Raw genomic sequence first — 25,213 nt, 5'->3', positions numbered from 1 at the left:
ATCCAGACTGGGGAAGATCCTGACAGTATTAAAGAGGCCCTGGCTTACCAGAAAGCTGACACTCAAGGTTGCATATTACGCTTTTTCATAAACTGTCTAATAAGAGAACGAGACAGGCCTGGGGTAGACCAGGACGAGATAGATGCCCTAAACAAATGGGGCCAGAACATAGCCGAGGGAAAACACGATAAACAGAATTGTATAGCAAGTATGTACAAAAAGATCAGGAAAGAAGTAATAGAGATACACGAAAGAAAGAAACAAGAAAGGGAGGCAGATAACAACAGGCTTGATTCCTCCGAGGAGGACGACCGAGAGGAATCCGAACAACAACCTAAAGAAATGATAGCATATGTGGGTAAGGGAAATTACCTTAGGAAAGGTATTCGCCCAAAAAGCAAGAGAGTTTTTCTTTCCGGCATATCAAAACCGAATTCTTCTGAATATCTGTTTCAAGACACCGATAAAATGCTTCAAGAACGAATGGGGTACCATGTACTCAATTCTATGGATGAACAAGAACTAGCCCGGTCAGCAGTACTATGGGCTGACAATCCTAGCATATACAATGACGATACAGTAGCACAGACATTTCTGAACCTTTCCCCAGACGAACAGAAATTAGCTGGTGTATACATGATTCAGCATCTTCTCACGTTATACCGAAATCAACATTCGGACCCAGGTCCCTTACCTGATACACTAGAAGCACTACTTATGAATAGATGGAGAGGCTTAAGTACCAAGTTGATTCAGATAATTCTAGAGCAATGGCACAGATATAACACTTTCTTAGGCCCTCAACATGTTTCAGCTCCGCCCCCAGAAAGAAAAATGTTTCATTTGGAGCATTTGGACAGACTGAATCCTTTAGAAGTACACCCAGTTATGGGTGCCGATAATACCCTGAAACGTGTGTATGTGTACACACCCTTGACAAAGTTAGAATTGTTAGAGATGAAGAAACTAGTACCCTGTCACGATAAAGACCCTGCAGGTTTTCACCGAGAACTTAAGGATATGTTACTCATGGGAGATTACACATATACGGATATTATGAAATTGTTAAAAGTACTGTTACCTACTGGTATCTATGAGAAACTCAAAGAAAAAGATTGGGAGGTGGGAGATAAAAAGATTATATGGACAGAAATAGAAGACGAGGAAAAAATCCGTACTCCAGGGCTAGGCCTTGGGGAAAAAGCTAAAGCATTACCAGGATTAATAGTACAGGTTTTACCAAGATTATTGACAACTAAAAAGGAAGACTGGGACGCGATCTCAGCCTGTAAACAGAAACACAATGAAGATACTAGTGACTTCTATTCAAGATTCGAGAAATGTTTCATTATTAATAGTGGCCTGAAACCAAGCAGCGAGTCATACCCACACCTGTTTGTAAGTAAATTAGTAGAGAATTCCCTAACCCAGGTTAAGAATCGTGTATATAAAGTCGAGAGTACATGTCAGGCGAATACGCCATCTCAGATGTTGCAAATGTTACAATATCACCAGAACAGAATTAGGGAAGAACAAGAACATGAACAGAGACGTATGAAAGACACAAAAATGAAAATACTAGTTGCCCAGTCAGTCCCAGCTGACGGTCAGAAAAAGGGTGGGACGCAGACAAATAATTCAGCAGCTCCTGTTAAAGGGACATGCAACTATTGCAAGCAGCCAGGCCACTACGTAAATGAATGTCCAGTCTTGAAACACAATATAGCGACAGGTAAAACTAAAGAAAGACCGCGTCAGCCTAGACAAGACCAGGTCCAGCCACAGACTTCACAGAATACACAGCCTATGCATGCTTCATCACACTCCGCCCAGACCTTAGCGGTATCACAGCCACAGCCTATTGCCGCGACTCAGCAAGTGTCACAGCAGATGTACCAGTATGCCCAATCTGATTATCCCGATTATCAGCGATACACATGAAACAGCCTAGAGAGGGAGGTTGGCTTGCCTCTTATTGAGATTCCTGTAGATCAAGAGGGTCCTTATGTACATAGTCGAGTATTGGGAAAAGACAGAAAGTTTTTAATTGACACAGGGGCAAGCCGCACAACGATCAGCCATAATGAAGTCCCAGGGGCACCCCTCTCAGGCTCACAGAATGTTTCCCTTGGTTTTTCAGGACAGCCTATTGTAAATGAAGTGTCAGAACCTGTCCCCCTAGCAGTAGGTCCATTATCACGTGTTACAGACTTGCTACTAACGAAATCATGTCCAGAAAACTTGTTAGGAATAAAGACACTGAAGGCTCTAGGAGCCGTGGTATGTTGTTCTCCGGAAGGAGTTAGACTTTTTCTGCGTGACTTCAAGGGTCACTATGTATTACGAGAGTTTGATGTCAGATTGAAAAATGTACCGAAACACCTGTGGGCACAAGGAGGCCCAACCGATGTAGGTTGCATGCACATTACACCATACCGTGTTACACTCAGACCAGGAGTTGTTTTACCCCGAATCAGACAATACAAGTTACCACCCGATGCTGTCATGGCTTTACTGAAAATCATTGAAGAGCTCATTGCCCAAGGAGTGGTCGTAGAAACCGACTCCAATATCTGTAATTCCCCTATCATTCCGATTCTTAAACGTACTGATCCCAATGCACCACCAGTATATCGGCTGGTGATTGATTTACGAGAACTGAATAAATGCATTGTTCCACAGTACCCTGTGGTTCCCGACATCTCATCCTTATTGACTGCTATTGATTCAGAAGCGACGTTCTTTACTGTAATTGACCTCAAGAACGCCTTCTTCAGTGTGCCCATCGATCCAGAGAGCCAATATCACTTCGGATTCAGTTTAAATGGACGAAGTTTCAAATTTTCACGCGCACCTCAAGGATTCACAGAAAGCCCCAGCATCTACAGCCAAGCATTAAAAAGACAACTTGATTGTATCCAAATGCCAGTTAACACTGCCTTATTGCAATACGTCGATGATCTGCTGATCACCGCACGAAGTGAACCCGAATGTGAACAAGCATCACTGACAGTTTTACATTTTCTGGCCGACAAGGGACACAAGGTGTCTCCTTCAAAGCTACAATTCTGTGTTCAGCAAGTTGTGTACTTGGGTCACTTGCTGTCCAAAGTGGGGAGACAGCTCACTCCTGACCGTATCCAGTTAATTGTAAATATGCCACAACCCCAGACACAAAAGGAAGTGCGGGCCTTTATAGGCCTCACCTCGTACTGCAGACAATGGATTCCTCAGTATGCATTTCTAGCTAAACCACTCATTCAGTTGACAACACAGGAGGCAGCGACTTCGACTGCCCTTCCTTGGACTCAGGAACATACACAGGCTTTTGAGGAATTAAAGAAAGCTTTATGTCAAGCACCAGTTTTAGCGACACCATGTTACAGCAAACCTTTTACACTTTTTGTCACCGAACGTGAAGGTACAGCGTTGTCTGTCCTCACACAAGACCAAGCAGGTTCACATAAGCCTTGCGCTTATTTTTCGAGTACATTGGATTCAGTAGCCCAGGCACTCCCGGCATGCTTAAAGTCAGTTGCAGCGACAGCCCTAGCAATCAGACAAAGCGATTCAATTGTATTAGGACATCCATTGACAGTACAAGTTCCACATTCTGTAGAAGTCCTTCTAAACCGAACCCAGACTCAACACTTGACTATAGCACGACTGACAGGTTATGAATTGACGCTGTTCCAGCCACACATAGAAATCAGACGCTGTAGCATTCTAAATCCCGCAACATTGTTACCTTCAAGTATAACAGATCCAGCCCCGCATGATTGTATAGAGATAATTAATGCAGTAACAAAGCCCCGACGAGACTTAACAGATGTTGCACTGACAAATCCAGACCTGACACTTTATGTGGACGGTTCATGCATGAGAACAAGTACAGGAGAATTAGTGGCCGCATATGCAGTGACCACTGAAACCGAAGTCAAAGAAACACATCGTATTGACACACTGTCCGCTCAAGCAGCAGAGCTTGTCGCTCTGACCCGAGCCTGTATACTAGCCAAGAACAGAAATGTTAACATATACACTGATTCACGTTATGCTTTCGGAGTCGTACACGACTTCGGAATGTTATGGCAAGAACGAGGTTTTTTGACTTCTCACGGAGCCAAGATTCAACACGGTACCCTCATTCAAGCACTGTTAGAAGCAATACATCTGCCTTCAGGCATATCCATCATTAAGTGTAAAGCACATACTAAAGTTACTGACTCTATTTCCCAGGGTAACGACCTGGCAGACCAAACAGCAAAACATACCGCATTGACTCACACCCAGGCAACTGATGTGACAAAGGCAATAGTACCGACACATTGTATGGCTGTTAAGGATCCCACACTAGATGTAATCGATATTCAGACACATGCTACTCCAGATGAAATTAAGAAATGGACTGAACTAGGAGGGGTCCAGACAGATCAGGGATGGATGACGAAGGGAAAATGTACATGGTTTCTCCCCGACTCTATGGTTCAAGTCATAATAAATACAGCACATAGTCCGGCACATCTGGGAGAAAAAGCCATGTTAGACAGTTTACAGAATCTCTGGTACAACAAACATTTACGAGCAGCTCAAAACAGAAAGTGCGTACTTGCATGATCTGTTGTCAGTTCAATCCAGGTAAAAGCGTCCCTGTAGAGCAAGGTGGATTTCATCCTCCCGATCACCCTTTTGAAGTCCTCCAGATGGATTATATCCAGATGGAACGTTGTCGAGGATTCAAGTACGTCCTCGTAATTGTTTGTGCACTTTCCCGTTGGACAGAAGCATATCCAGTTCCAGACTACACCGCCCCGACCACTGCCAAGCAGCTGGTTCGAGAATTCTTCCCACGGTACGGCTTGCCTCGTATCGTATACTCAGATAACGGACAGCCATTCTCGTCCGAGCTCATGAAGCAGGTCTCACTCCTGCTAGGATATCAGTGGAAATTCCACTGCGTCCGACATCCCGAGGCAGCTGGCCTTGTAGAGAGACACAATCAGACACTGAAAACCCGTCTTGCTAAAGTTTGTAAAGAGAAAGGGGTCAACTGGATAGTCGCCCTGCCAGTTGCATTGTTCTATATGAGGATGGTTCCTCATTCGAGATCAGGGCTATCCCCGTATGAGGTGGTCTTCGGCAGGCCACCAAATATGTGGGGGACGCCCATGCCTAAGAAAATAACCGATGTTGATTGTAATATGCTGACAGATTACCTTGCCTCCTTGATGTCTGCACTCCAATCATGTCGTTCACAGGTTGCCGCAGCTTTTCCCGACAACACTGATGTAAAGCCACACGATGTCCGCCCCGGCGACACTGTGCTGATCCGCAACTTCGACAGGAGGAGTCCGCTGGAGCCCCGCTGGCAGGAGCCGAAGCTCGTCCTTCTAACCACGAGGACCGCGATCAAGGTGGAGGGCTGCAAGGGGTGGATCCATACAAGCCACGTCAAAAAATGCAACGAACTGTTACCAGAAACTGACTCTTCCACCCCCTCAAAGGACTGCCCAGAATCTAGTGACTTTAAAGTTCCCAAGAGAGAGAAAACTCCGCAAGAGGAGTATAAAACAAAATTACGATCTAGTAAGTCAGACAGTTTAATTGTTTAAGTCCTCCCCTAGGTGAATCGGTTAAATTAGTTTCTGACATGTATCCCCTAGATCGAGATAGAGAGAGAGAGAGACAACTCAAGAAACGTGCATATTGTAAATCACTCCGTAGTCACTGTATAGTGACATTATTGGTTTTGTTTTTTCTAAGTCTTCTGATTATTGCTGCTAGTATATTGCTGCCCGTATATTACCCTATCTTCAAGCATACACAATCTGCTTACAATGTCTCTGCCGAACATTCTTTTAGTGAATTACCTTTACACGAGTTATCTTACAGACTTGCGCTGCGCAACAATACATTCATTAGTATGTTACATCACTCCCATCAGACTAACAATGCTACCAACTGTTGGATATGTGGCCGACTCCCTCCCTACCAGAAACACAAAGGAGTTCTGCCCCTCTTCCCGTACCCGTTTACACACAATGGTTCATGTGGAGCCTGGTTTAGCTTGATTAATGCCTTAGATTCGAATTCCGTAATTTATCAAGGTAACTGGGTATGGGGAAACCTGAACACAGTTCTACATAGAGTATGTTATCCTGACAAAGAGGGAGTCCCCAAAAGAACAGGAACTGATCTAGAAAATGAAGTATATGGATTAGGTAATTACACAATTAATCTCATGATTCTCACTGTTGAATCCGAAGCCGCACCAGTTCTCCCTGCTATGTCAGTATTACCAGTCACTGGTGATTTATGTATTAGAAAGAAGGGTTCAATACACTTAGGTCATAGTAAATGTACTACCGTGGTCGACTTCAGTGATCAGGGCAGGTCTACATTTAGAGCTACTCGTCATTCCTACTTTGTTTGTGGCCATACCGCATACATACGCTTACCTCTAGATTGGGATGGTACCTGTTACATTGCCTTCCTTCTGCCCCCTGTTTTCCTAGCCCCTCCTGATTATCACAGAAATACAAATCTAGTAAACAGTAGACTCAGAAGAGATCTTCCGATTGTCGACTATACTGAAACGGCATGGGAGCAATATACTGACTTTAATAAAGGTTTCTTCCCCTACTTAGGTGCTGTTTTTAATAGTAAACTGATACGCAAATTAACCAGAACCCTCGAAGCAGTAGTGAATGAAACTACTTCCGCTCTAGGCAACTTAACAGAGGAGCAGTCCGCCATGCGGGTTGTTGTCCTTCAGAATCGTCTTGTTATTGACGTCATCTTGGCAGATAGAGGCGGAGCCTGTAAGGTCATCGGGTCAAGTTGCTGTGTTTTCATTCCAGAAAACGCGCCAACTGTATATAAAGCTATCACACGTCTTCATAAAATTGCTAGTCAGATACATCAGAATCCAGGCACCTGGACTTGGTCCAGTTGGTTCTGGACAACGTTGACTGCTTGGGGATGGAAGATCCTATCCTTCCTAGGCATTGCCCTTGTCATAGTATTCAGTTGCTGCCTGTGCCTACAGTGTGGGCCAGCGATTTGCGGTCTGTGCGCTACGTCATGCATTCCGCATTCCAGTTTTCATGCAAAACGCGAAAAGAAGAAAGAAGAGCAAATGATTTTACATGAACAGACTGATCGGTTCATGAGGATCGATATATCATGAAGGGTCCGTAGGGAACAAGGAGGGAATGAGGAAATATAAATTTTATGGTCAAGAAATGTTCCCTAACGTGTACCCCACCGTCTCCATGTACGAGCTTAAAGTGCATGTAACTTCCCTCCTGTGCCAGCTATGAAGACGCAAACACATTTGCGTCCATCGTTAACATGTCCTCTTTCAGACCCACCCTGAATGGGTTGAATATTCCGTTTCTAAGTATGCCTTGCCAACGTCTTTTTGTGGTGTACTTTACACCTTTTCCAGCCCAGGCGAAGTAGGCCCTGTTTTCTGTCATCAAGCCTCTTTACAAAGGCATCTCTACCTCCTGAAACTGCAAGGTGGGATGCCCCCGCCCGTGAACTCTGTCCTACTCCCTGCGCGGCTCACGGCGCTTAGCTCAGCCTGTTGTCTGCCAAGACTGTATTCAACCTTCGAATTATCTGTTCCGCTCCTCAAAAATACATTCCTGCCTACTAGTTTAAGTAAACATCCTTCCGGCTGCAGAACGAAGGGCCCGGCCTCTCTGTCTCCATGCAAGTAATTCATAGCTCCCGTTACCATGGTAGGCCCATACCCCCTCGCTTTACCCACAGACACGTAGGCACATGTGCACGCACTCATAGTCAGTATAGGATAGCCTCTGTCCGAGAGACCTTTTCCTTCTAGATAATATGGTTCCCAAACATCAGATACCAGATATGATATAGGAACGAGTTGATCTGACATGCCAGACTTCTGTCTCTTTCCTCTAGTGTAAATGTCAAGTCCCCTGCACCCTCCAACTTTACGTCAATCACACGTCTTGCAGCTGCGCGCGCATCCTAGCTTCCGATTTCTGCTGACTCTGCACCATTCTGTCATAGAGCCATCCATTTCTGACACTTACATGTGAGGTTTCTAGAACACACCTCTGTGCACGCCTTAGTTCACGCCTTCTGATTACGTATTGCTAACACGTGTGTATCCTTATCTTGTTTCTCTCAGCTGTTACGCCTTCTGCATTGACTTCTATTGTGTATATTAAGTATAAAAGTAATGTAATGTCAATAAAGTATGCTCTATCCCTTCCTGCACCCCTGTAGTGGCAGGAACCCGATATACGGTACCTGAACCATTCCTTTTTAAGGAATAAAACCCCTAAGAACTCTAACACCACGGACTCTGCCTCTTTCTTTCCGATTGAGTTATTTTTGTTTAAGTACTTACCTGCATAGAAATTAAGACGGTAAATCAAATATTTACCACAGGACTTTGATACTTTTCTCAATTCCACAATATGGCATAATAAATTATTATTGAGGCATGATGGGCCTTTCTACTGGAACTCCTGGAGACAGAAAGGCATATTTTGGGTTTATGAATGGTTTGCACATAATGACATTTTGTCTTTCCACCTAGTCAGCAGACTCTTTGACTTGCCCCCTTCTATTCATTCAAGTGTAACCTTCTGAAACAAGCCCTTCTAAACATATCAGCTCATTTTACGCCTCCTATTACGTCCACTTCTGCCCCAGTTAATCGTTCACACACCGTGCTTTGTACCAAACCTAGGACTTCTGTTAACTATAATCTGTTACGATGTACATGCACTACAAGAAAAAAAACAAAGGCGGAACTTGCTTGCTTGGGAAGAAGATTTAAAGGTTTGTTGGTCGCCGTTCTTAAGTAATAAAATTTAGACTAAGATCAGAAAATCCTCCAGGGCAGCAAACACAGGTCAAACTCTCTTCTTCATATATAATAGACTTTTGTTTTTTCCGGTCACTTTAAACAAAAGGCATACTAATACACCTGCTACTTGCTGGACGTCCTCAACTCCACTTGCAGACTTAAATCACTTGTTATTTTTGTGCTCGCCTGTTTGCAATTTTTTGAAAATTGTTTGGTCCCAAATTAACTTAATCTTTGGTTCCAGTTTCCCTTTTTCCCTTTTTCTACTACTCATGTGTTCCTGGGAAGTTTATCTCCTATCTGGGCGAACTGTACTTCTAACACTAAGATAATTGATTTATTGTTGGTGGTTGCCTTCCAACAAATAACCAAAAATTGGAAAGAATTTACCAAAATATCATATCAAGCATGGTGGTATGCAATTTGCCCTAATAACAGTTTGGATACTTCCTTTGTCTATCCTATTCATATGGCTACGAAACGCTTAAACTAATGGTTACCTATCACATTGTTTATTGATGTCAGGGCTAAAAGATCCTTTACTCTGAGCCCTGACCAACAAGAAGTTCTTCAACCTCCAAGACCTTCCTAATGTTGATCTATACTCCTTTGTATGAAATGCATGTTCTCTTTGCATATACACCAATCCAATGTAATTACCTTGTGTTACTTTTTTCTTTAGGCTATGTTATTTGGTTTACATTTCCAACTATTTTTGATCCTAAGAATTATTTTGTTTTAGGTGATTATTTATTGTTCTATTGTATTATGTATTGACACCTTTATTCCTTTAATAAACTTACTTTTGAACTTAAAAGCTCAAAATTGTCATATGCCATTTTCAGCAACTCCAATCAAACCTGTTCCTTCTCATAGCCCCACCTATTGAATCTATCCTTCTCATAGCCCTGCCTTTGAATCTACTCTAACAGATTCTTAAAAGTCATTGAACATTGATACTAATTTGAATATGAAATAACATTAAACTTGTTAAAATATGTTCTAATACTAATGTTAAAAATATTTTTCTTAACTACATGTAAACATATGGCATCCAGCCATACAAAAAGAAATCGAGCTTCTGGTATATTTGGGTCAGGCTGATCACAGGCTGTTCAAACCCATAATTCATGAATCTAGTTTGTGAATAAAGAGCTGCTGCAACAGTCATATATATGTGTGCTTTTGATTCAAGCCAGCAAAGTTGATTGTGAGGTGTATGTTTAATTAATCCGTCACTCTTCTTTAATTATTTTGCTAGTTCTTTTGCCTCTGAGCTAAAAACTTCACCGCCCTGTTGGAATGTGGAGCCTCCGAAGCATTTTATAATTGCAGATCTGCAAGTCCTTATTTGTTCTTGCTTCAGTGTTGGCCATAAAAGAGTTTTCGGAAGGTCTAGTAGCACTGGACAAGTGCATAATGGATGGAGTAGTGACTCATTTCTGTACCCACAAGGGTGGCATTCAAGGGTGGGCCAGGGCTGTGTCCATTTTGGGGTAAGGTCTTTACACGGTTGAACACCCTGCCTCAGTAATATCAAATTAAACTTTTTAGATCTTGAAAAATGTTCCAACATGTATGGTTCTAGTTTTAGAGTTATATATGTTGGCATTTCCCCCCATGCGTGGTTTTTATGAATCAAAGTTGCTTTATCTATTAGCTGGGATTGCCATTTGATGGCTTTGTTGGAGATATGTTTGAACTCAGTGTAGGCTGGTACTGTGAGCCAAGCATACTCCAACTTTAAAGAAGCACGTGATTGCTTTAAAACGAGGTGTACTGACTTATTCGACCTGGGTTGTTTTTCAACCTCCATCCAGCAGTAATGGGCTAAGTAGTTTTCCTCTGCTGCCTTCAATCTCAAGTAGTATTTAACAAGGGCCCCTTGTCTTGTTGGTATCTGTTTTTATAGACTAAATTCCAGTCTTGTCTGTCCTTGAGATATGTACCATGGATTTGAAAATAGTTCCTTAAAGAGACTGGATTGTGCAGTATTTAAGGATGATGAGTCCTTGGTGTTTAGTAGTTCCTCGCCATGAGTCTGGGATAGTACATGTCTCTAAGGTATAGGTGAACAGAGGGGTTAGATGTATAGACCAAAAAGCAGTATCAATTCTTTAATATAAGTTAGGTCCTCCAGATTTGAAGGAGAAAACGCTATTAAGTCCATGTAAACCCCTCCATATAATAAAAGCACATGTTTTAGTGAACTACTACACTATAAGATTCTTGTTTCTCCTATGTTTTTTCTTGGATCCATCTCAAATCATCAATAATCATATTGTAGTCTCTGCATAACATTAAAATAATTTGAGGGAGATCTAATAATAGTGTACTCACACTGTCTAGCATAGTAGGCTATATATGTTAATTAAGAGTAGCCTTAATGCCTTTTAATGTCACTAGGACAATGCAGAACTTCTACTACCTACTATGCATGTATCTTCCAAATGAAATGGTGTGAACGTCTTTAATAAAATAGCTATCAATTGGTACCAAAGGTATTGCCAGGATGACAAAGCAAACTGTTCTTCACATGGTAGATGAACTGGCAATTCAAATATGTGTGTCTCCTAGGGAAAAGCTAAGTGCTGACAATATTCACAGAACTATTACACTGTCAGTTTTTTTTAAAACACACCTTTAACATGCTGTGTCATGCAATTTCAAGATCTTGTTGTGTCCTGCGTGATTTTTGTGTATCATGCACTCGTATGGTGTTATTCTTACCTCTGCCGATCTAACCCATGTCTGTACTTCTTTTTCATTTAGCCTAAATAAAAATTGAAAACATGTCTAGAATCCAACCCCACCCAATGCAATCGCACTTTGAGCCCAAAATTGCCCTTTGTCCCAATAGACAATGTGCCTGTCACCCTAGAATTAGCCTAGTGTGAGGCTATTGTGTTGGCCATACTAGAAACTATCAAGAAGAAACAGTGATATAGCAGGTGAGGCACATACACATCTCCCCATATCCATACTTGGGACCAGCTATGTAAATTATTTAAATTACATCCTATGACATCTATATTGGGTAAGAAAGAGTCACATTAAGAGCAACCAAGCAACCAATAGCTATTGTTATGTTCCTTAATCAAAATGTATTCTCTATTAAAATCTTTGGTGCTCAATTTCCTACCAACAAAAGGTATTAGAAGAGATAATAATGTTTACTAAAACATCAGCTGGTTAGCTCCATCGCAATGTGCACTGGTTCATGGATTGCAAGTGGATATTTGAACTGTCATTTCACCTAAGGGTATATATTGTGATTCTGCTGGGTTTTTATTGCTTAGGAAGTCACATTTGGATATTCTTTGTTGCATTGATTGATTCCACTTTCCACTACCAAGATATGTGGATGCATTCAAATGTAGCAAGCCAAAATTTAACAGTGAGACAGTACCTCCTGCCACTCTGCAGGCCCTAGGTTGCACCGGGCCAAGCCAACCAGTCAATAAAGTGATCAGTGAAGTAGTAGTCGATCCTTGATCTTTCAAGTATGTAGAGGAGATGAGTAGTAGGGAGGCTTTCACTGCCACCTACCTTATGGATTTTAGTAGTAGACACACCCACTGTGGCCTGTTGGTTTTCTCCTCTGGTGTTGGACTTAAGGAGGGTGCAATAGTTACGGGTTGTTACGTTTTTTTCTTCATTACATATACTTTTTGATGCTATCTCTGTACACGGCATATGGTTCAATAAAACTCAATACATAATTTTTTTTTAAAGGAGGGTGCAATAGTTATACACACTATCATCATGAGTCACATTTGGTTCTGCATGGCCCAACAGTATATGCAATTCAAGCCTCGCTAAGAGATTGCGTTGTAGTTCTTTACTCTTTAATATCAGTATCATCGACTGAGGATGCATGCCTTCTATATTGTTTCTGTCAGTGCAGGCAGTTTTCAGTTCTTGTGTCCTATGCCTGTGATTGTGTCTCTTTAGCTTCCAAAACTGTCCGTCCAGATATTTTCCTTGCACAATATCAGTAGTGGCTCCTCTGCTAAGGCAGAAGAGCATTGCCCCACTACTTTTCAGCAGTGTAAATAAAGGAAAAATAAAATGATAATAACTTGATGTTATAATTTTATTTTTTCCTACTATTGAAGCAGATTTGTGGGGGGGTTTGCTCTGCTGACAGAGGAGCAGGACATTCTGTAAGTGTGCATGAACGTTTAGCCGACTGCCTTTGTCCGGCCAAACAATCATGTGCACTTTGCATGTTCTCCACTCAGGCTGTGTTACAGCCTGGTTGGAGAGCATGCCCAGGCTCCCAGTCCTCGACTGAGTGCAGAAACATGGCACTCAGGCCAATCACAAATATGCATTGCAGTGTTGTGTTTGGCTTAGGGGAGGCTATGTTCTTCCTATTCTGGCCAGAGCGGAGGGACAAATAGGAGATAAGATGCGAGAAGGTAAGTGTAATTTTCTTTTTCTTTACCCCTGCCTCGCCACCCGAACCATGACAGCCACCACTGCACAATATGTAGCAAGGCAGTTTGGTTGAACCCTTAATCAGCTGTTTCTCCAAAGCAGCTCTAGGGACCTGCACCAGCCTGCCTCTTTATATCCAGAATTCTGTGGCCCTATGCCGAATTCCCTAAGACTGTGTTTTCCCTCTTGTTAGGTCAGCCACTCAGCCGCTGCACCTGGAGATCAGTGGGATGAGGCGACTGCACATATATGGCACTGATCTCCCACACTTACTCACGTACTCCACAGAACAGTAACTTGTCTCCAGGGAGATATAAAAGTGGTAGCATGGTCGCCATTGCACCACCTACGGGAACTTTCAGTTGAAAAGGAAATGTTCCGGCTTCTGATCAGAGTCTCTTTTTGCTCATTTTTCTTTACTGCAGTTGGATGGACCTGGATGGCACCATGGGAGCTGGATAGTTATGGGATCCCTAACAGAAAGTTGAAATCTCTCATAAAAGCTGTATCATTTGCATTAAGCCACAAACACCAACCTTTGCATTTTTTAATGGAAATCGTATTGTGGTGTTAGTTTTTGATTGGCAGGGATGTCAAGCCTGCTTGTCATGCAAATACAATTCTGCAAATATCTGTGTGTCTGTATGTATATACGATTCAGACGTTACTGCTTTTTTTGCTACTTATGTTTTCTTCATTTCAAAGATGTCTGTCATTTGCAGGCATGGTGTTGAAAATAGCAATTGATTTGATTTGAACTCCAGTTAGTTTTGATGGAGATAACTTAATTACCATCTCATGGTTGGTCTGCTCGTTGTGTAGCTGTTTTTTTTTAACTTTTTCTTATGTAATGTGCCCAACATTACAGCTGCAAGAGCAGTGCATTGTAAATTTTGCAACAATGGTAGTATTTGCATACAGTAGACAAACGTCTCACTCTCATCTACTCACATTCATATCTGTTACCACCTAATTGACGTTGACTCGCCTGTTGAGTTTAATGACAGGTATCACATACCTGTACCACCAACTCAGGACGTGGTTTCATTCCAGGTTAACAAATATGCCTGATATGGACCCTAAAAATCTTTTGGCCTGTGGGAAAGTAGTATAGTAGAGTGCCATCTGTTTGTTGCAAATGGCTAGATCCTTTATCAAAATGTTAACAGATTGTTCATGATCTTCCAAGCTTCCAGCCATCAATTTTAGTCACAACTGCGTAGTTTTTAGAGACGACCATTTTTTGGCTGCTCTTTGAGCAGTTTGCTCTCTGTAGCTGAATACAGAGGTTATTAATGACAACGTGCAGTTGACTCTATATTTACTGTTTTTGGTTATATTGCCTTTTGTTTTTTGGGATCTTAAGCTCCTAAAAATGTACTTCTGATGTCTACACAGCATTCGTTCAACAATACAGGGCACCCATGGCTACATCTGACAAGTCATATTACTATTTTCAATTCCATTTAACAGTAGTGTGGTGATATGGCATCCTTCCCTTATAACTGAGTGGGATACGCTCGGTGTTAAAAATGAGGACACCATCAGACAATCATAAGAAGACAAAGAAGTTTGAAGATACATCATGAGTACATTACAAAGTACATAGGGGAAAAGATATCAAGTATAAACATCATTATCTTTCCAGGAAAATCCAAATGTATAACATTTGAAATTCATCGCATCTGAAGCCCCCGAAAATACAAATGGCATCTTAACCCCATCTGAATAAGTCTCTATCTGTGCTAAAAAAATCCTCCAAGTATCACAGTTGCAAGATTGAGAAAACTGGACACTTGTGTATGGAAATCTCAATTTACTCAGTTCCACAATGTGCAAATTGCTTTTGTCTAGGAATCACTTTGTAGAGTGGTTTGAGAAATGTGATCACAAAATCGCTAGCCATAATCTGAAAAACTATTTCCATTCTCTTGTGGTTATATAGAGAAAGCAAATATGGCTGCACATCTATTGTCTTTCCCATTCAAAAATTATGATCCACCAGTAATATTCCTTTTACTGCTTGTCAGACTCTGCATTTCATGGATCTTGAAGACTGATTTAAAATAATTCTTAAGAAATATTTAAGACATTAAACATTTGGGTAAGGAAGATATCTGTCATTAATGTCAATGAAACTGTGCAAATGTTGTCCTAACACATACAAAATGGCCTTATGTTATCTTATAAGTACAATGATCTCAAAAAACACAAAATCTGTCATACGCTTGAAGGTTCAAAGTTGAAAGGTCAGTCTCCTTTCTAATTGCACACAATGAAAAATAAGCATACTGCTTTCCCTGATGTCAATAGGCAGATTTTCTCTCACAGCAATTTAGGGACCTTCAGGGGTGGTGCATTGGATGATTCAACAAGTTCACTGGCTGACAAAAATCAGCCTCATCTTCTTGAGTCCTCTCTCTGGCAACCTTTGCATTCTAGACCTTCTACAAGATCCCATTACCCCCTTGCTATACAGTCTCCAGTTGTCTATTCTCATTTACTTGGAGAATATTTTTCCAGTTGTGATGGCTCAATGGGCCTTTGCCACTACCAGGGTTTACGATTAGTTATGCCACTTCACAGCCCACTCCCTGCAAATACTGTGGATCAGCACCATTGCATAAGGTTTCCTGTAGGTCTTTCTGCTATTCCTTGTCAGGAGGAGTGTGGATGATTGGATCCACCTCAGCTTTAAAGTCAATCGGCAGGACATCTGTCGCGCTCATATATTGCAGCACTTTTGTGACCCAGATAATAGTAGACAGAATTGAAAAGCACCAAAAGTAAGTGCTTTCTACAAAACTGTAGGAATTAAAATAACTACAATGATGTTGTGTCCACCGGGTCCTCCCCTTTTTGTAACTTGCCCCCCAGCCCTTCCAGCACAGTTAGAGGGGACTGGGAAGTTGTACTGACAATCCTTCCTTATTTTGGGCCATAATTCTCCTCCTTGCTGCAATGTTCTTAGCTCGATTTGTGAAAGTTTGATGAACATTAAAACCTAACTATGCCCTGTATCCTGCTGATTATAGCTGATTTTTTTTGAGTGCTTGGCACACCTGTAAACAGAGTCAATCACTCATTGAGTTTGAGCATTTAGCTTCCTGCAACCCTGTGAAAAGAACCCTGCCGCTTTTTAACCCAGTTTAGATTATTTGCATCTTATACACCTGTGTGCTATACAACCTTTAAATTGTTACCCCTTTGAACAGTGCCTTGTACCCTTTGAAAAGAATCTGAATGTTTTTGAGTGGTAGATTTTATTCCATCCATGTGAACTGTGCCCTACTGTCTTAAAATTTACTTTATGCGTTTTGTGTGTTTGTTAACCGGCACAAGTGTAAATCGTGACCTTCGTTTTTCAAAATGTTACCCATGCTTTTTACTGATTAGTACAGTTAGTCTCTTCCAACCAAGCGATTCAGCCTGCTAAACGTTGTGCCATGTTGTGAACTGTTGCTACACATTCCTAAATTTAACTTTTTGCTATGAAGTTACCTGTGCACTGCATTCCTGTAATCTGTGCCCGGTCACCTCTGGACTGTGCTCTGCTCTCTTCCATAAACATATTTGGTGATTTTCATCTCACCAACACTTTCTTCTCCTGGAGAGGGCCGCCCTGTTCTAAGTATTATTTCTACCGGACCTCACTGATCTTTATCGTCCTCCTTTTCCTTCCAAAAGTCATTGGACTTCTGTATCAGTCTTATGCTCCACTCCTTTCTGCCATCAAGTTGCATCCACATGCAACCATTAGAGTGATGAAACTGTACTGTTGCCTTTAATAAAATCTACCCACCCACATTTATTTGACCTACCGGACTTAACTCCTGGTAATCTTCCAAATATAACAGAAAACCTGCCGCAACCCAATTATCTAACATTGGACAGGGAATGCCAGCTCAGTCTGTAACAAAACATAATTTATTATCAACTAATTTCTGTGCTATTAGAGCTCCAGAGAAGGATTCAGCTTTGTTCTTCTCTCTTGCCTGTATTCTTGGACGCATGGGTAGGTGCTGGCAGCAGTTAGTGTCTCACACTCCCTGATACATGGGCACGGGGAGTGGGGGACGGCACCCAGAAGTACTTGAGAGCAGGTACCCTGTTTAGTAGCACCTTTGGTCTCAGGAGCTGAACGTCCTCATGCACCATAAGATACCAACGTAGTGCCCCTTGTTAAACCAGTCGGCCTTAGGGTGGTTTCCCCCCAAACTTTTTGCCTTACTCCTCCATTTTTGCTAATCTTGTTTTTGTTGGGTTTAGGATTTCTGACTAGTGCTATTGTGTTGTTCACTTCTTAAACCAGGTGAAATGGGCTTACACTAATTGGCACATTTAATTTGCCTTTAAGTTCTGGGTAAAGTTGTACTATATGTACCCATAGCCGGTAAATTAAATGCTAATTGTGGGCCTGCTACTTTTAATTGTACCACCCACTTAAGTAGCATTATAAATATAAAGCTGTCTGAGGCCTGCCATTGCAGCCTTCGTTTGCAGTATAAAACGGTCATTTCAACCCGGTAAAAGAAACCTTTTGTAAGGCCTAAACCTTCCTTTTTAATACATGTAAGTCACCCCTAGGCCCTAAACTGTTTCAAAATGTAGGGTGCAGTGTATTAAAAGCTTCCACATGTACTTTTAATGTTTACAGGTCCTGGTAGTGAAAAATGAAAACTCTTAACTTTGTTTTCACTACTTGAAGGCCTACCAATTCTATCACATAACTTTGAGCTACCTTATTACTTTTAATAAGTGATGCCTTTCAATTGGGAACAAGTAGGAATATTGAGGTTGATGTCTAAATAATTGTAATTTAGCATCCTCTTTCATGGTAACATTGGAATTTGAGTCACAATTTTGAAACTGCCACTTTTAGAAAATTCCAAAACAAACACAGAATGTCAATACTGATCACCACTTTACATACTACTCCTGCAAAGGACCAATGAAACTGAATCAAAGGTACCAAACCAACGTATTTGAATTCTTGATTTTATTTGCAAAATTCTTTAAATTATTTTTGAATAATGCAGAAACTTTAACTGTTTCGCTCAAATTTGAAGTTTAGAAAAACACTTAAAACAAATACATCTAATCACCATAGAGACACCACACTCACTCAATCACTTCACCAAATCACTCCACACTCATTCATAACCCAATCAGCAGTCCAGGCATACCACAAAAAGTTAACCAACCAGTTAGACCACCATCCTTCGTTTTTTTGGGGGGCGAAACCAAGGAGGGAAAACAGCGCTATGAGCCAAACAATGGAAAAAATATGCTACAGTCTTAGGAAGGCACACAAAATAATATCAATAATAGCTTTCACAGTGAACAAGAAATTATGTACAGTGTACCAACACACAACTTATTTTGAACACGTTTGTTTGACATAAAACAATGATAGGTCGACGTGTTTCGAACCCAATTATTAGCAGGGTTCTCTTCAGGATCATGAAATCTAAAGAAAGAGAGAAACACATTCTCTTACTAGTCAAGTCAAAAGATGTAAGCAAACAGCATCAATAAAACACCACCATGCCCCAATTCAAATGAGGGCATGCCCTCTTGATATAGTGCTGGGGCTACATGTTCAATAGCACTATCTGTATTACAGAAAGTCACGCCCAATTGTCTATGGTCCCTTCTGTAATACCGAAGTGCCCCAAAGGTGCACATCCCCATTGGTCCCCCGGGGTGCTATTTTAATACAGCACTAGGAGCCAAATTAAAGATAGGGCACATTGTTGCTGTGTGCGCCATGGCGCACCTTAAAGCAGGTGTGCCAGATGTAAACAGGGAACTTGCACTCTATTAGGAAGAAAGCGCTACCATCTGGGCAGTCACAAACTCATGCAGGGCAGCACAATCAAGAAAACTATGGTGCAGCTGTTTAAAAGCTGTTCTGTGTTTTTCTGTGCAGGGGGTAATCCACCTGTACTTTCAAACGGGAATAAATATCCCCTTGCAAGTGGGTGCATTGACTGACTTCACCTGCTGAAAGGGAGATGTCTGGAGGAGTCCATGGGACCCCTTCAACCCTTGAGTCTGATGTCCACAGGGAGCGCACAGACAGGGCGCTGCCTTAGTGTGGTGCACTTTCAATGAGCCCCCTAGGGTCATGTTTACCTCTGCATCCATGTCGTTAATAATATGCAGGTACAGAGGCAAAATGATTCCCTCATTTACATAGGGCCATGTCCCCATGCAAATGAAGGAATGCCCTCTCTCGACAGTGCTGCAGCTATAAGGGTGCCAGTGTGATCTGTATTGCAGACAGTGCCACACAAGCATCTTTGGCCCCTTTTGTAATACCAAAGTGCACCAGGATGCACAAAGGAGGTGCAAATGCTCATTACGCCCCTTGGGGTACTTCTATAATACTGGCCCAGGGCCTATATCACTGAAATGGTGCACTTTCCCGGTTTGCAACAGAGCGCACATTCTTGCAGTTGCGCCGGATATGAAAGGGAAAGTGTGCAATATTATGAAGAATGTGCTGCCCTCTGGGTCGCCACAAATTTGTGCCGGCCCCAGGGCAGTGCGTTCAAGAGAAATACAGACCTGAAAAAGCAACAAGAGGCATAGGAGAACTGAATACATCAAACGATCTCCTACCACTATATGTAAAGAAGAAGAACAATTTTGTATATTCAGGACTCAGTTACAAGGTTAGGGCAGCAGACAAGATTTCAGAACAGAAGATCAAGACACATATACAAAATTGCTGACGGTTGAGTTACATCATTTATAAGTCAGTCTCAAGCAACATTCTTATTTACACATTGTATCGAAAACTCCTAGCTCCACAAATGGATAAAGTGCTCAGAGAATGTGCTTGTATGGATAAGGAGTAGAAAAAGGAAAAGAAAAAAGGGGTGGTCCTTTAGACCTTTTCACAAATCATATTATTGTACATGGAGCCTGTCCAGTATAAACTATCTAAATAACATATATCGCATCTGGAAGTGGTACAGTTGGTAAGTTACTATTGCTACTCTGCACAGATGTCCAAACGATCCAGGTTTAATGAAAAATCGTCCAAGTTTCTACCCGACACCTGTGGAGAAAAAGGGGCCACTGAATGCCTCAAACGCGGGTCTTCATCAGGTGAAGGATGAACTATAGAGAAAGCAAGAGTCATCTGTTAGAGTATAGAAAAGTATTGTGTAAATTAAAAATCCTATTGCTGTTTAAAAACAGATAACAAACCCAAGCTGCCCATACCTGGGTGTCGAAGTCACCCAACTGAGAAAATAGACCTGGATAATTCGAGGAAGCAGAAGGGCCCAGAGGTTCCACTCTGATGGGTGAACAATCACCACTTTAATATATGGTTGTAAAAGTGACCATATTGGGGAGAACACCAGCCTTCATATTCAGCTTATCCGAGTGGTTCTGCCTACTAAATCACAAAAACAAGAGCACTGTAATTGTTTCATATTGACATAAATATATATAAAAAAGGTTGGCGTCTCTTGCCAACCTCACATTGTTTCCACTCAACTGCCAATGGCTACGAGAAAATCCACAATTGGAGCCCGGGGCATAAAAAATGGTGTTAATCACATAGGTCATGTAAGAAGGGGAAAAGAGGGGACCAGTAACTACACTGTTCAAACAAAAAACTAATCACAGAACAAGGATTCACCCTGTGACCGTAAGATTACTAAAGTATAAAAAAGAGCAAAACTAATCTCACATGATACTGTTTATTGTGATAACTCGAATTTTAAAAGGCAACATTGCTCAAACTGTAAACATACAGGTTTGAAACTGGAGCATCACTCCCTGGATAACTGCATACTATATGCATAAAACTACTCTCACAATGTGCTGCTAACTTTGAGGCACCATTACTTAGATGGCAAGCGAGTCCAATATTTAAGCTCCTGAAAAGAGAATAAAGCTGCATCGCTCACCTGCAGCAAAGTCAGAAAGTACTGGCTGGCTGTGGTGATAGTGCATAAATCAACAGGAGGTCAGCGTGCAGGGGAAAGTCACTCTCTCTAATGGTAAAGAGAAAGGAAATAATCAAGGGAGCCCAGTAAAGGTCAGTTTATGAAAGAAACTGAAATGTCAAGGTCAGAATGGAATTTACAATAAAAACATTAAGATTAAGAAGCATTTAAATCTGACATTAAAGAGCTTTTCCTAATTCAAGACAAAGGGAGATTTGCTGTCGATGGAAATGGTACATTAGTTGTGAATTTTGTAATATGCATTTTATCCTCATAATTTATGCATTTTTTGGTGTAGCTGTAGGAAGCTGGGTCTGCATATACCAACCAAAGTAAGGTATAGTGTTCACAGAGTCCAGTGAATCCCCAGAGGTAGGCAAAGGTTAAAGTATATAGTACCTTACTCCCGATTTGTGGTAGTGTGGTCAAGCAGTAAGGGTGTATCAGAGGGTAGCGATAAGCATTTATTGTACACACTCAGGCAAGGAATGATTTCACACACTCAAGGACTGAACTCAGACCAAATGGGTTGTATACAAATATTATTTAGTTCTAGTTTATTTTTCTAGAACCAATACAGGCCTGGCACAGGTATGTATAGAACTCATTTGTAAAAATATATGCAATCAAAAGACAATTCAAATGCAGTGAATCAATATAGAGTTGGATTACTTTATAATTACTCAGCTAGGTTTCGCTAGATATCAGGCTGGTGCATTTCCTGTGGGAAAGAAGAATAGAGTCAATGTTTTTGAAAATGTATTACAGTTTTTATCATGTACTCACAAGCCAATATTTGGTTCTCTGAAAGCAGAACTGATTTTTACGGGTTCCTGTGAAGGATTCAGTTCAAGGGGCACTTGAGTCGCACCACCAGCGGCACCGAGGTGGCCGAGTGTGGAGTACTGGGTCCGTACGATAGCTAATGGACTAGCACAGCTGTGGGAGTGGGGGACAGTGGCAAGAAGGTCACCAAGTTGGGGAAGCAAGGACTCTTGGGGTCAGGGTCAGCATGGAGGCAAAATGGCCACACAAGAACTACACCATCAGAGGCACAGAGGCGGCATGATGTAGGATGCAGTCTTGACTGTGGTTGCAGGTGTCAGTCGAGTATTCCTCTGAATCGGTCAGCGGCTGTAAGCGAATGAGATCTTTGGGAGTTGCTGCTTTTGGGTCCACTTAGTTCGATGACGGAGTCAGTCAGACAGTCACGGGGTGACCCTCTGGATCGCTTTGGTTCAGAGTCGTCCAGGGTGTTTGCCTTTATTGCGGTTGAGGGGAGATCTTCAGTTGATGACTGCAGGTGGGTTTTATAGGAGCTTGCTTGTTGGGGCTCACTATGATCAAGGCTTTGATCGTTGGTAGGACCTCCTTGAGAGATTGTTTCACTCTGGCTCAGGCTTGGGTTGCCAGAAGCGGGGTGGAGGTGACTCACGGAGTTGGGCAGTGTCAGAGTTGGTTTTGCTTGAGCAAGTCCGATGCTCACGGGAGACAAAAGTCCTTTTGGGATTTGAAATCAGGGCAAATTCTCCTGGTTTTGGAGAACTGCTTGCTGCAGAACACACCGAGGGTCTTTTGTAGGAGTCTGCTGATCCAGACAGGCTGTTAGGGCTGGGGCCAAGTCAGTAGTTGTACCCCTATTCTCTCCTCATGGCTGTTTCGTCCTTCTTCTTCTTTTCTTCTATTCGGCTCCGGTCTGTGGAGGCAAGGTTCGGGTTTGCCTGTAAATACTAAATTTAAGGGTGCTACCAGTAGGGACAGGTCGGGCCAATGGGCCCCTTCCTTGGTTGGTTACACCCCCTATTATGCCACCCTCCAGTGGGAGGGGAACATAGGCCTCACTCTGGTTGGTGGGCTCCCCTCATCTGCAAGATGGCTGGGACTGAAAGTTGTGCTTTACCTTGCCTTCCCCACCTGAGGGATGGATTTGAGAAACGTGGGCACACCTCTATTCCTGTCTTGGATTTACAGATGAATCTTCGACCAAAAGCTGGGTCAGAATCAGTGGTGGCTTGTTGCTGAAAACAGCAAATGTCTAGGGTAGCCAACCAAAGGCAGCAGGCCTTTGAAGATTCCCCTTTGTTGACCCAGCCCTTCATGGGGAGGAGGCTTGGCACCTCACCGCAGGATGTACTTTGTTTCAGGACCCTGAGAGTGGCATGCTCTTGACCCAGGAGTCCAGAAACATGTGTGGTGGTGGCAGCTGGAGATAAGCCACTCAGCCGGGACACTGGAGATAGGTTATTTTCAGCGGCCACCTCTAAGATGCCCTCTAAGTGCATTTCTCAGACTAGCATCAGTGTAGGTTTAATGTGCTGAGACCTTTGATACCAGACTTCCCAGTTTTCAGTAAGGCTATTGTGGTGCTGTGGAATCTTAATGACGATCTCCCATAAAATATACTCTTAATGGCATTACTGTACTTCCAAGGCTCCAGAAAGGACTTGGACACTGTAGGGGTACAGGATCATGCAACCGTACTCTCAACACTAGTACATTGCACCCAGCTAGAGGGGTGGCTTACATGGGCCAGGGCATTGGTTTGTAGGCATGGCTTACAGGGATGTGGGCCATGTTGACTCTTCACCTTTGCTCTGCACCAAAATACGCAGCCTGCAATGAGTGTAAAGGCTGAGGGCCTCTAAGGGTGGCACAATATGTGCTGCAGATCTCAGAGTCCTTCCCTGGTCACAATGCCCTTGGTACCTCAGGTACCTTTTACAAGGGACTTAAATGTGGCCAGAGAGTTGTCAATTATGTTTGGTGACATTATATTTTAGGGAAAGAACATAGGCCCTGGGTACCTGGTGGGCAGGAACACAGGGCGCACTCAGTCAAAGCACATCAACATTAGCAAAAATTGAGGGCAACCTTGCAAAAAGGGGGCACTTTCCAAAACAACCCCCCCAAACGAAATTAGATGAGACTTACATTTCCCAAGAGAGTCTTCATTGTCTAAGAGGAAGAACCTAGAAAGTCCATCTGCATTGGCAAGGACAGTTCCAGGTCGGGTGTAGTGTTGTTCCTATATTCCCAACAGGCTCTGCGCATTGGAATAATATATCCTATAGATGTGACGTAGGACTTAAGTCAACTAGGTCTCTATCGAATGTATTAGACTTAATTGGGAGCGCCAGCTAGGTCAGAGGTCAATATTAACTTTCTCGAATACACAAGAAGGAATTAGTTTCTGACAACCGCATAAACATGACAACTTTGTTTCCCCAAGATAAAACTGATCTTCAGAGTCGTGGAAACAATAGATAGATAATTTACTCAGTCAATCGTGCATGCTTCGTTTCACCAGAGGTGCAGAGAAACTGAGAGACAGGCGCTTTCAATAAAAGTATTTATTGAACAGTCTTTTTTCTCATGCAGAAGAAATGAACTGCTACAATCATAATACTGGCTGTAAAGTATAATGCGTACAGCAAGAAGAGTATTATGAAATAATACTGTAAAAGCATGGTATGGTTTCTAAGCCATAAAATAAATACATAAATAACAAAGGCTAAAAATACTCAACTGATGTTTCTAGAATACGTCTACCACGATGTACCTAACCTTAGTCTAGTAAAAGGGAAGAAGTAAGTATGTGTTTTAGTTTTTTTGCCAAGAATCCATCCAAGATTTCTCTTAGGGTCTAATCAGCTCCCTACCTTGGTTTAGAATGAAGGAGGTCTGGTATCTCTGTCTGATTTCCCAACACCCCGCAAGGGGAGCTTGGAAACACTGGAGCTGGATTCTCAGCAAGAGAAAGGCAGCCTCCCTGTCAGTGCGCCAGCTGGAGGGTCGGCTTCCTTCGGCACTTGCTGTAGCAAGCTGCGTCAGGCAAGTAGATAGACTGCTCCAAACCACTGTGTGTTTGCTAGGGCAAGTGTAGGTATATTTATACCTTGAAGGTGCCTGGATTGACGTAAGGTTGGACATAATAACGTCACCA

The sequence above is a fragment of the Lissotriton vulgaris genome, chromosome 1_1 (genome assembly GCF_964263255.1).
Source record: "Lissotriton vulgaris chromosome 1_1, aLisVul1.2, whole genome shotgun sequence".
Lineage (NCBI taxonomy): Eukaryota > Metazoa > Chordata > Amphibia > Caudata > Salamandridae > Lissotriton > Lissotriton vulgaris.
The sequence above is the reverse complement of the archived record's forward strand: the minus strand, read 5'-3'. Positions refer to the sequence as shown.